Source organism: Magallana gigas, chromosome 2, assembly GCF_963853765.1.
Source record: "Magallana gigas chromosome 2, xbMagGiga1.1, whole genome shotgun sequence".
Taxonomy (NCBI): domain Eukaryota; kingdom Metazoa; phylum Mollusca; class Bivalvia; order Ostreida; family Ostreidae; genus Magallana; species Magallana gigas.
In genome coordinates, this window is record NC_088854.1 from 48,402,319 (window position 1) to 48,416,149 (window position 13,831).

At 31.9% G+C, this 13,831-nt stretch overlaps 1 long non-coding RNA gene across 1 annotated transcript; it reads left to right on the top strand.

Annotated features, from left to right (window-relative positions):
* Positions 1 to 418: 418 nt before the first annotated feature.
* On the top strand, positions 419 to 7,635 carry LOC109620342 (uncharacterized). Its single transcript, XR_010710458.1, has 5 exons — positions 419 to 512; positions 632 to 676; positions 923 to 1,144; positions 1,275 to 1,640; positions 6,629 to 7,635. It is a non-coding gene; the product is annotated as an uncharacterized lncRNA (long non-coding RNA).
* Positions 7,636 to 13,831: the final 6,196 nt, after the last annotated feature.

Below are 13,831 nucleotides of genomic sequence, written 5' to 3' on the forward strand. Positions count from 1 at the left end.
AAAATCGTTATAAACATCTTGAATATTAGACGGAAATAAGCCACCCAAACGGAAAGACAAATATTTTAAAAATCTTATCAATACATCACACTTGATGAACACTTGGAACTTTGGATCAGTGTATTAACACACTCAATATATTCTTATTTTTGTGCGATGAACCTTATTCTTTTAAAAACTTTACTAGTACTTTATATGTGTAACTGTTTTCGTTTTCCTCTACAGATTTTTCTTCTTATTTAAGTTGTTCAGCATGTAGGAAAAACACTTTTCTCTTTAAAAAATCGTTAACGGCGTTATAAATTTATTCCTCCATATTTAATGTTACGATGGAAATTTAACGAGAACTGAACGTCCTTATTGTTCTTATCTCTGAAATATTTCAATTAAACTTCGTCCAGATTGGAAAGTGGATGCAAAGTATAAACTTTGATACAAAGCTTAACCTTATTATTCAAATTTCAATTCAGCCATGAACACCGTTGTTAGACTGTCTTATTTCATCAATTTAGGTATGTATTTGTAAACACAATGGTATCATAACTTACAGAAAATATTTTAGACATGTAATAAAGTTAAAACAACTTAGCATCATGTATGTGGATATAACTGCTTTTTATGTCTTCCTCAGTGTCGTTGGTGAAGAATGTATCAACAGAATGCAACAATACCATTGGTAATTTAAAAGTTTTTTTTATGTAATTCATAAAACATTTTTTAGATATCAGAATATTTTTACGTAACCATGCAATTTGTTATTCACTTTGAAACAACTGTGTAAGGCACCATTAAAAGCATAAAGCGCATACAGTGAACTGTTTTTGAGTGTTTCTATCAATTATATAGTAGGTACAAGTTTTTTTTAAAAAATAAGAATACATTACATTCCTTAACATATCAAAATATATTTTTGTATTTAAAGATTTGATAGAACAAAAGACGGTCGGCGATAGTCTATCAATGTCGTGTCCATCACAGAACAATCAAATAAGATGGGAACACCACAGCAGCAATGTTCTCTTGAGGACCTTTAATACTCCAAATATTACAATATTTAACATTTCCTATTTGGATATTGGAACTTATCAGTGTTTAACTATAAAGGATTCTTGCATTAGAAAAAAAGTTGTTCTAAATGTTCAAGGTAATTTATGGATTTTATTTGTTTAATTCTGAGTTTATAAAGATAGTTTTCAACGATTAGAAAATTTAGAAATGATTTGTTGATAAAAACGTCCTTTTCATTTTCAAGACATATTAAAAATATGTTACAGGACCTCCCGTTGTTTTAAGAACAAAGAAGTACATCGGCATTGGCGAAACAAATATGATTTTAATTGCATCTGAATTAATAAGTTTTCCACCCCCAGACGAGAAAGTTACAATCTAAGTATGTGGAGCAGAAAACCAGAGAAAAATGAATGCCATAGAATACCAGTCAGTATTGGTGAACGCAAGTCGAAATAATTTAGATTTTGAAATCACTGGATATCGTACCAATATAACGATCGATCCTTCAACTTTAACTGGAGAAACTTTCATCTGTATCGAAGTATATATATCAAACCGGATTGGAGAAACGATGTTTAGGTTGAACTTAACCATCGAATTTGATGATTCCGACGACAGAGGGTCATTTTGTGAGCATAATTATTGCTATTTTGTAGAAATATAATCAATTTTAATATGTATTTGTTACCTATCATATCGCGGGTTCTATGGTATCGCGGTATTTCAGTTTATGTATAGTAGCACGCGCTGAAATTGACATTTGACGTCGAGATATTTTTAGACATAGTAAACAGAGGCACGCTGAACATCACTGAGGTATATAATAGAGGAAAATCACAATAACATTCGTTTCTGGAAATATTTCCGTATTGATAGATTTTTCGACAAAATGATTTAACTACCGCGATATCATAGGACCGGTGTAATGAAGAATAATGACCCCCGTAGAATAATGACCGGGGGTCATTTTTTAACGTAGAATAATGACCCCCGGTCATTATTCTACGCAGAAAAATGACCCCCCGGTCATTATTCTACGTAGAAAAATGACCCCTTTGCCTGAAGAATAAGTGTCATTTTAATGAAAATGAGCACACTCCACATGAAGAAAAGTGACCCCTGTAGAATAATGACCCCCTTGTAGATTAAAGTTTTTCAGTATATTTTTATTATTTGTGAAATAGTCTTTACACTATTTTAATTTTTACTGCTGCAGTTTACAGAAAGTAACAGAAATTATAATTCATATTCAAATAAACTTAAAGTGAAGAAGGGGTATATCTTATAAAATAAAAATCCTTCCGTTATAACAAGATATTGAGGTATTGCATCGGGGTATGGTTGTCATCTTAACAATTACATTTACATATATCTATGGTGTTCCGATAGGGCCACTTCGACCTATAGTGATAGTGCGAAGGCGAAGGAGCAAATGTGCGAAGATGCGACGACGAAGCGCGAAGATGTGATGCCTAAAGTGCGAGGGTGCGAAGGCGAAGGAGCGATACTACTATCGCACCTTCCCAACTTTGCACTCTGGCCTTCGCATTTTCGCACTTTCACCTTCGTCTTTTTTATTGCATTCAGCAAGTCTCGGTCGATTACAGGCACCGTACTCGCCAAGGTTTTCCGATTAATCCATGCTATTATTGGTACGCATGCGCTAGGCCATCGCGCTTACTATGAATGTTTATAAATATTTTAATGTGTACATGTAACATATATGTTTACCAGTGCTGGCTATGCCTAATCATTATCTGCTCCACACAAAATTTAATGTCCGCCATAATGTGTACATATGCACTTCTAGACTCCTGTCACTTACCAGCCGTCTGTTTACCGTGGACCAAACACAGTAACATTCTAATTTCATTATTCGACACTCCTTGTTAATGCATGGATCCAGAGGGGGAGAGGGGGTCCGCCCCCGGAAAATTCAATATTAATAATTTTACGCAGTAAAACGGGAGAGGGAGTCCGGACCCTATCCCCCTGGATAATTTAATTTCATTAATTTTATAAAAATTTTTCCAAAATATGCATCGGAACCCTTTAAACGATGGAGAGCTTCGCAATTATAAAACATAGGTAATCACAGATTACAAAGCTCACCGAGACGAGGCATCACCTCTATGAGGCATCACCTTTATGAGACCACCTTTATCATATTATATGAAAACATCCTTTATGATCTTGGATATTCATGGATTCTGTTTTGACACAATATCGTATATCATCTGTTAAAAAATGTTCATATGTTAATCAATACAATACCGGTAATATAAAATTAAAATTGTATCCTATCATACTTACAATATATATCATATAAAACCATAAAATACCGTAAAAAATTGTGAGATATGATATTGTAACGTATGATATGACATTGTATTATGTTATACGTTATAATTGTATTTGATCAAATAATAGAATATCATAGAACATAATACAATATAGTATTGTATGAACATTACCAGTATCATATTGCAATAATACATCATAACATTGAAACATATGATAGCGCGTTATGAAAATTTGTTTGCACTCATCGTTTACGTTTTTTGAACATGTATTTCCTTCCCGCAAATATGATATGTTTTTAAAACGCTCTGTCTTATTCAACGAGTTATGCGAAATTAACGGAATGGCCACTGGAACAGCCGAAATATGCTGACAAAAATAGTGCACAGCGTTTTAAATTCTACTAACACAATTTTATTTTTTTTCTGTAATTTAATGAATTTGCTCTTGGTAAACTAAGAAATTAATCAATGAATACATTTAACTGTCAAAATATATTTACATCAATGAAATATTTATCAGCGTAAGTATAATAACAGGTCGTTATCCGGTTTGAAGTCGCGATAAGAGTCAGTTCCTGTTCTTCGAGAAATACTGAAGGAATACTAAATGTATTCATACGCACCAGATTTGGTGATTGGGTCTTCTGTGTTATGCGTAAATATCAATCAAATCAACCAATGCAATTTAATAGAGGGAAAGAAAGTGAATGTTAATATTATAGTATGATATTGTATTGTATGATACTGTATCATATTTGATACATAATATGATATTGTATCATATAATACAATATAATTTGATACAACATTGTATCAAATCAAATGATACAATATCATGGGATAAAGTAAAATATATATAATACAATCATATTATACACCTTGTATCATATAATACAATAATATATATTAAAATATCATAAAATACAATTTCATATGATATGATAATATATCATATAAACTAATATCATATTATACAATATCGTATGATACGATATTTTATAATATTGTATCATAAAAATCAATACTATACATAACAATATCACTATACAATATCATATCATAAAATATAAAAAAAAATTGATTCAATTTTTTATCGTATCATATAACGTTTTACAATATAACATATGGTATTATATTGCATTCTATTAAACAATAGTGTTTCAAATCATACAATACTATATCATAGGAATCATGTTCCATCATTTAACAACAACCACATCTATTTATCAAGCAGGTTTGAGTGAGGTAGGTGATTTCTCTAGCATCCTTGATAATGGAAATCAGACCGTCTGCATCTAAAGCTACATCTACGTTTCATTTACAATATAGTTATATCAACTATGCAAGCTATCATCTATAAAACATGTGACCTGTTCCAAAAAACTAAACCTCATCAAGAATCATAAACCCATGGCTCTAATTCAGCATTCAAGCCTGTCAGGTGCATCAGTATCATATGACGCACCATTCATACAAGTTTAATGAAGTTAGGACCAGTAGTAACTAAGATATAATCATAAGAGGGCACCTGCAACAAAAACTTTAACCAGCTCCAAAAACCTTAACCTCCTCCAGCATCCGAAACCTATAGCTCAGATTCAGCACTCAAGCCTGTCTGGTGCATCAGTATCATAAGACACACCATCCATGCAAGTTTGACGAAGTACGGACCAGCAGTAACTTATATATTGTTATTAAAGGGCACCTACAACAAAAAACTTTAACCTGCTCCAAAAACCTAAACCTCCTCCAGCATCTGAAAGTTAGGAACCAGATTCAGTAGGTCCAGGTGCATCATTCATGTAATTTTGGTGAAGAGAGGACAAGTAATGCTTAGATACAGGAGCTGCAACTAAAACTTAAACCAGCTCCGGACGCCGACGCCAGGGGTATAGCATATGCTCACATTGACTTCGTCTCGGTGAGCTAAAAAGGTGAAAGCGCGAAGTTTCGAAGGCGAGAGTGTGAAGTTGCAAAGGCGAAGAAGCAATAGTAGTATCACTTCTTCGCCTCCGCAACTTAGCACTTTCATCTTCGCGCTTCGCCGTCGCATCTTCTATATTTTTCATATTGTTCATGAATTATATTTGCATTAAGGATTTCCACAACACAAACTGCTGGGTATACAAGTTCATCACTCAGAATTAATGATGAAACCAAAATTATGAAAAGTTTACTCCACTGTTAGGCATTATAACCAAGCTGAAGTTAGTAGGCACTGACAGCAGCCATTACGCCAGTAGAGGTTAACGGCCAATAAGGAAAATCGTCAAAGTACTGAGAGTACTCGTATAGAAAATATATTTTATTTTATCCTCGGCATACTTTAGTTTAGTTAATATCAAGATGATTAATGCTTCAATAGCTTGTATGAGCATTGGTAACTTTGGATACAATAAAGATCGTGTGATCAAAATCCAGCGGGATATAAACCCCTAACATGGGCCCTAACCTCTTATCAACGCTTTTATAAACAATCTTTTCTTATATAATCGATCAGTGTTTATTATCTATTTAGATTTACTATAGTCAGGTACTCTTCACAAATTTGCTCCAAAAGAATAAAGTCTATTCATGATCACAAAACAACATTACAACAAATGTTTAGAATATTGATTTTCATGTATTACGTAGAAGAAAACAAAACTGACGCAGAATGTTTTTTTTTAAAAAATCACTTTCCCCAAGAAATGTAAATAAGAAATATTCACATTCCTACGTTACTGCCCCTTTTTCTTTTTCTATAAAGATATATACATGTATCATTCTTCGATGACAATTCATTCACCAATGAATATTGCTTATATCATTACAACAATTATTCTTTCATGATTATTGTTCGTTAATTACCACACAATATCCTCATTGTGTATGAATTTTTCTTTATTTGCGTCATTTCCCGCCGTATGTCGACGAAAGAAGTAACGTAACTGTTAACAATCAATTTGTGGCAATGTCAGAGTGTTTTGCGTGTGCTTGCTACGGATATGAAAAACTATATACAGCGATATATTTACAAGTTCGGTGTTTATAACTTCAAAATCAGTTGATCAGAGTGAAAAATTAAGTAATTTCAAAGTCATTTCTTGGATACGGGGTAACCAACTTCTATTCATGTTTACGGGGGGGGGGGGGGGTCATTTTTTAAAGGGGGTCATTTTTCTTCATGTTTAACATGAAGAAAAATAACCCCTGGGTCTTTTTTCTTTAGAAAAATCCAATTATTCTTCAGCTAGGGGGGTCATTATTCTACGGGGGTCATTATTCTTCATTACACCGGCTCATATATAGATATACATCATTTTTTTTTACAGTTAAATTTCTTCGGGAGAATACCATTTTAGTGTCACTAAGTGGACTAGGACTGCTACTACTGATTATTCTGATTGTACTCATTACTTTGTGCAGGCGTCTTAAACGGGGTAAACCTAATAACGATGCATCAGTTTCTATGTCAAACATTTCAACAATTATTCATTTGGCAAAGTATTTTTTTATCCGAAATTATTGTGTAGTTCCTTTTTGTTATATTTTCAGTGGAAACAATGAAGTAAGTTTTTAGATATTTTTTCTTTAACGTTTAATTTTAATTAGGTAAATTTTATAAAATGATACTATTTCAATATAGCATGATAAACTGTTATATACAGCTTCCTTTAAACCTGGGATATCAATACCAGGGGCCCGTTTCTCAAAAAGGCGTAAATTTGGGCCTAAGTTAGTCCGACAAACAAAGTTACGCCAATATTTAGTCGGGTCTAAGTTGCGTTTCTGAAAGAGGCGTAATTTAGGATTTAAATGTCGAAAAACTTAGACATCTCCGCTGAGTACTAAGCATGCGCATATCGTATTTTGTTTTGCTTTGAGGCTATGATTATATGTGGTGGATCAATTTTCCAATTCATAGTACATGTAGTACCCGACAGTACGCATGTTATACTTTACCACTGAATGTGCATAGTTCAAGCTGTTCATGACATTTTATGTTAATAAAAGTAGAACAAATGATTTTACACTTCTTAACATAATGACATTTTAGAGAAAAACAGTTGATATGAAAGCGGCATATATAAGATGTTTCAGAAACCAAATATGTGACAATTAAATGCATTGTAGATGATATTGAGGCACAATCTTACATATTAATTGAACAAAACAATACATAGAAATTAACTTCAATGTTCGTGTAAACTTCAAATATTTATAAAATACAGGGACAAGGTACAGTGGATATGCCCCAATACGTCTGCAGAATGAGAATTATGCTTCATAGACACTGTAGATCTTTAGACATTTTCAGATGCTGGGATAAGGCTTGATTCTTTTTTATCAATTCACTATATTATTTATAGAAAATGATATGGCCATGAGTATAACAGCAACCAACTGAAATCGAAAATATCTACTGTATAAATAATATTACATGAACCTTGTCCATCATCTGTTCCAATATTGAAAGAATGTAGACAATGACATGGAAACGATTCTTGATTTTCTGCGATTCAAATGATAATAGTTTTGAAAGATATTAATAGTCAACAATTAACAATACAGGAATTATCAACATTTGAGGCCGGGGTCTCCCCAACTCCCTTTCCTGTTTTTTGGTTTAATCGATCGATTGTTTTGTTTTGGTTTTTTTCGGTGGTGGGGGGGGGGGGGGGTTGAAAGTAATATACACCATAAACAGGGAATAATTCGCCCTGTTTAATTTTCAATCATTTTATCCTCGTTGTCAGCGGGCGAATTTATGTTGATTTTCAATATCAAATATTAAGTAACTTAACAGCTGTGACTGGGCGAAGTCACGTCAGAGTGAAACTGTTTGCAAGTGTAGAAGGACGGAAATTACACGGGACCAAAATAACCCCGTATTCAGTATCTTGATTAAAATAAAAATTTAAAAGCAGTTATCTAAGAACACCCTTCCTATTTAAATAAAGTTCTATAAATAAAAGGTTTTTACAAGTTTAATGGAAAAGGCATCTTAAAAAAACCCATATCCCCTTTCGGATAAGACATTTTGCATCTTTGCGGTTTTAACAAGTGCATGTGAGTTTTACTTTATTCCCTATCTGCTTTGGGTTATTGGGGTGGGGGTGTATACAATTGTTTATATAATAAGTATGACAAATGCAAGCTAGTTAAATTTGTAAATAATGCACACTGTTGTAAAACTGCTAAAACAACGCTTTTGTATTGCAAGTCGACAACTTCGAAATAAAAAAATCCCTTGATATACGTACATCTTAAATATGATGAAACAAAACTATCATGAATTCAAGTAATTAAAGATCAATTTAATTAAATGAGTACAAATAAACAATGCATATGAATATGCACGAAAATCATTGATAGTACATGTGCCCCATACCTATTTTAAAAGAATTACGATCGATGTTAAATATGAACGCAATTGATCACTTCATCCTAGAATTAATAAGATTAATGAATTTCATTTCCAAAAATTCAAGGTGTGCATGTGAAATTTTATAATATTCCATAACCTTGACAAACGCTTGTCAACAGATCTAAAATTGATGCACACTCTGCACGCTTCTAAAACATATTTTTAAGTAATATTTTAACAAACAAAAATTGATTATATCTAAATGCGAGTTCATAAACATGCCATAATACATGTAGCTTTCATACGGTCTTGTAAAGATACTAGGAGTAAAAAAATAAAAATGAGAATGCATACGTGTTGTAAAGTTTTCAGTAATACATGTATAGGGAAAGAACAAACAAACACACACAAGGACAAATTACAAATGTTACCGTTTTGAGTTGCTCCTATTCATAATTTTGAAATCAGTTTCGTTTCACATGTTCAAATTTGATTAGAAACATTAAATTCTAGTTCATGCTTACTGAGTATTGATTAAAAAAATCAATAATCTATTCGTACTTATATACATCTATCTTGTTGGGGAATACATGTTTAATTTAGAAATAAAGCATCTTTTTAAATATTGTGTGTATATCATTTATCGGGGTATACCCATCTTTGATTCTTCACACTTTAGGTAAATTTCATTACGAGTAGTAATGTATATTACATACGTTTATTTAGGTCAGCCCATTTTTTATCAAATTGATTTAATCTTAATTTATTTAGAAATAGAAACAGTTATCGAACAATAGGTATTTTTTAAAGTTATATGTACATGTACAAATATTTAAAGAAATGTGAATGTTTTCTTTAATAACACATACAACAAAGCAAAAAATAAAATTCTCTGTATATTTTGCCATAGAAACAAAACACTCGCCATTTTTGTGCACAGACTAAGGAGTTACACCTACCCATTAACAGGCGTAGATTTAAACCCAAATTTAGACCCGACTAAGTTTCCGCCTTTTTGTGAAACGCAACTTAGTCTGGTTTTGAGGTTTAGTCCCTGATTTAGTTCGGACCAAGCTTACGCCTGGACGTAGGCCTTTTTGAGAAACGGGCCCCAGATCTTTTGTACTGATTTTTGCAGAGTGTCCGAGTCGTATGATTCTTTGAGAACCCACTCAGTCCGCTCATACAAGACAACAAATCATAATAATAGTAACACTTTGTGGAGGGACACAGTGCCAGGTCAAACAAGTTTTGACCCTGATCAAACCTTACATTTAAGAGGTAAATGTATTCGACAAGTTATTTAAACGTTTCATAAATGTATATGTACTCTTAATTGTTTTTGTCTTGAAAATATTTTAAGTACAATAGATTTAAAACAAGTTTTAAAACATAAATCAAATGATCAATTTGGCAAAGATTTTTTTGTTAATTCATTTTGTTTTATTTTTTGGGTTGCAAAGTTCAATTATATGAACAGAATGCTGGAAAATCGTTTGCTAGAACCCAGAACCCGGGGCATGTTATCCTTTAATAAAAATGAGGGTGTTGTTCTATAAAGTTATCATTTGCCTACAAAATTTAATTCTAATTTTCAGAGTGTATAGTTTTCAACAAAGCGAAAAACTTAGTGACGAAGAATATGATGATTTTCTATGAATGGGCTATGTCCTATGAGTTCATTTGCTTTTACAGTGTTAGTGTTAAATATATATTTTATTGTTGTAAATATACAGGCGATTGTTGAAATATAAATAAAGCAACAAATACACGACTTTTCTAGATTTCATTTTTACATACCAAGGCATCGTTTTTTAATTGAATATTTAGATCAAGTAATAGAAAAACACTTGTTTTTTTTGTTTTGTAACATTTCAAAATACATTTTATAAAAATAAAAATGATAAGAATGTCCATTTAAAAAACAACAACATACTTTTTCATAAATAAATAAATTTGCACAAACAATGCATTGATGTGTGTGATATTTGATGAAATGTGTTAGTGCCTTTTGGTCCGCCAAATATGTATTTTATTCCATGTAGAAAAGAGACTCTTAATTTTATAAGCCCGAAACTCAGAGAACGAGGGACTGTTATTGAAAATGGTTAACATTATTGTCGCATGGTGTCACTCTACTGACAACTGATTTCAACTTAACTGCCCTTGGTTAGCGATCCAACACAGATGTCCGCCCGAATCCTTTTAAAGAGGGAGCCTAAATTGAATATTCATATGACCAATCTATGATTGCTAGTAACATTTATTTACTAATATTTACAGCTCCTATCAATTCTACTCTGATCATTGAAAAAAGAAACGACGAGGCAACACAATGTTTGTAAAACGGCTCTTTATGCGCAGAACGCACCTTCGTCAAACCATATGACAACTTTTACTGGGTTTTAAATTGATATTTAATTTTAAACTCACATGAGCTTAAAACAGAGCTTTTCTGATCAAATGTATCTAGGCCCCTCTGTCCGTCATTAAGAAAACAAATTTTCATTTTTGACTTTTCTCAAAATCAATTTCTCAAGAATTTTCACAAAGCAGTGGTTAAAGCTCTACTTAGTTTATACAAGTTAGTTAGATTTCAATAGAGGTGTTTTTGAAAGAGTAAAAATGTCGTTGCAAGTGTTGAAATGTTTTACTGCACAAACTTGTGGCAAGATATATAAACATGTTTTACACAAGCTTTCTTTCAAATATTAAGATTCAAGAACGTAAATGACCCCCTTGAATCAGAATGGGGTCATAGTTCAATCAAACATTTCTGTAGAAATAAATAAAAAATTTAAAGACCTCTATAACAGCTGCTTGGGCCGATATTTTTAGCTATTACAGTATCAAAAGTTATAGACTTATTTATACTACACCTGCAGAATCGGTTTCCTTTCAAAGATAGAAATTTTTGAAGTAAATAAATAATCTCATTACACAAAACTACTTGAAACAAACATTTAAAAAAAATCAGACCCTCTCTATATAAAATACAAGAAGGTTGCATACTTCGACTTCAAGTAGAGAGGCACTGCCGATGAAAGAAAAAATGACAATAACATACTGTCAACCATCTCAAAAATCCATAAAACGAAATACAAAGTCAAAGCAGAGCAACACGGACCTCTAAAAAGATAGAGGTAGGATCATGTGCCAGGAGGAGTGAGCATCCTCTGCTGACCGGTTGCACCTGCCGTGTGCTCCTTTGAAATGTACAATGTCCAGTAAAAACGGTGACCTCATATCGTAGCCCGATAATGTTCCTTTATTGCCCATTATTGAATCGTGCAAGCTATTACAGAAAATGCCTACTATATAATAAAGACATGTGACAACCCTCCGTTAAGGTGATTTGTCTCTATTTAGTTTGGCAAATACGGTTAATGTAAATTTGAATAAGTGATGTGAAAAACTGACCTCCACCCTTAATATTACCAAAAATTCATTTGAAATTTATGTTTCATTTTGCATGTACTTAACAATTGATATGTATGTAGTCTCAAAGAATTCCCTTTTATCCAAAATTAAACAACCACATGGAAGATATGCATCATTATTTATGGTAGTGGTAAACTGTTTACATTCAATTGCTTTAAGACCCACCGCTGGCATATGTTTAGAGATACCATTCTTTATTTTTTTTTTCGATGCCCAAGAAAGTCCGGTGAATTGTGTTCTATCTGGCGTTATATAATGAACATGTTTAAACCTTGTATAAAAAAAACAAAACCCCCACATAATTTTTTAATTGTTAACCGCATTTGATTAGTTATGTTTTGTAAGTTGCAACGTATCAGTATTGTGGATTTATCTTAAATTCATTGATTAATGTGTGTTTGTGTTTTTTGTTGTAGTTTTTACAAATAAAGTTTTAAATTTTATTAGACTTAAAATTTCTGTGCTAATAAACCGAGCTGTCCTTTTCAAGTATATACAATCTAATATTCATCGATGTAACCTAGTTAGTAACACCCAATCATGTTTAGCAACCCTTAAAAATTCTGTAAAATAAACTCATTTTCAAATGATGTATTGAATAATATAGATTTTATATTTACATCGACTAAGTATGATTTCTTCTATTTCTCATTGACTTTCAAAAATGCGGACTATACACAAATCTACACAGTCCAAAGCAATTCGGATATTTATTTTTTGCGATGTCACTACTTCATACCAGCAAAAAGCACAAAAGAATGCATTTTAAGGTTTAAAAAATCAAGTGTCATTTTATAAATCGTTTGCGCCAAAAACCAAGCAACAACACTATGAAATAGGATTTAATTGATAATGATAAATATAATAATGATATGTGGAATTTTATGGAAGAAAGCCTTTATTTGCTCTCCTACTAAGTATTAGGTTGACATATTTAATTAATTACTGTGATATTTAAGACGATTTTTATAAAAATAAAAAGATTTTGACGTCCGCCTGTAAGATAAAAATAAGAAATTTGTAATAAGTCAAATATTGTTTGTTATGCTTTCTTCTTGCTTAAAAGGTTCGCTGCTCTCTTGTTGGGTAACTGATTTATGTCACCTCTTATCTAACTTATTTAAAATTTTTGCATCATATATTGATTCCATTTGTATATTTATATTTTATGCAATACCAACTAAACCAATTTTAAATAACAAGAAAAGTATGTATTTAAGAGTTTAGTAAGGGACTACATTTTGTGGCGGAAGGTTTTTAAGAAGAAAATGAACACTTTTCATAACTCAATAGTTTTAGAGTACTGTTACTTTGGTTGGTAATTTTCAGCACAAACTTAACTTCCAGATAGTTTTTGTATAACGATATATTCATGTTGTTCTGAAAAACATTTTTGAGCAATATTTTGATATTTCTATCGATATATTTTGGCATATTAAGCTTATATTTCATAGAAGTAAAAAAAACCTCCAATTTTTGCCTAAAATTATCTTATTTCATGTCATATCTCAATTTTTCGAGATGTGACCCCTACTTTTATATAAGACATTTAATGATATTTATTTGTATGCAAAGTTTAAGAAAGTTGGCATTACTATCATGTTTTTAAATTTGCGTTATAATTTGATTACTCCAAAATTTTGTAACAATCTTTACATTTGTTGTTGTATTCACCATGTATTGGCATTTGAAGCCATCAGTAAAGCAAGGGTTTTAAAACTTTGAC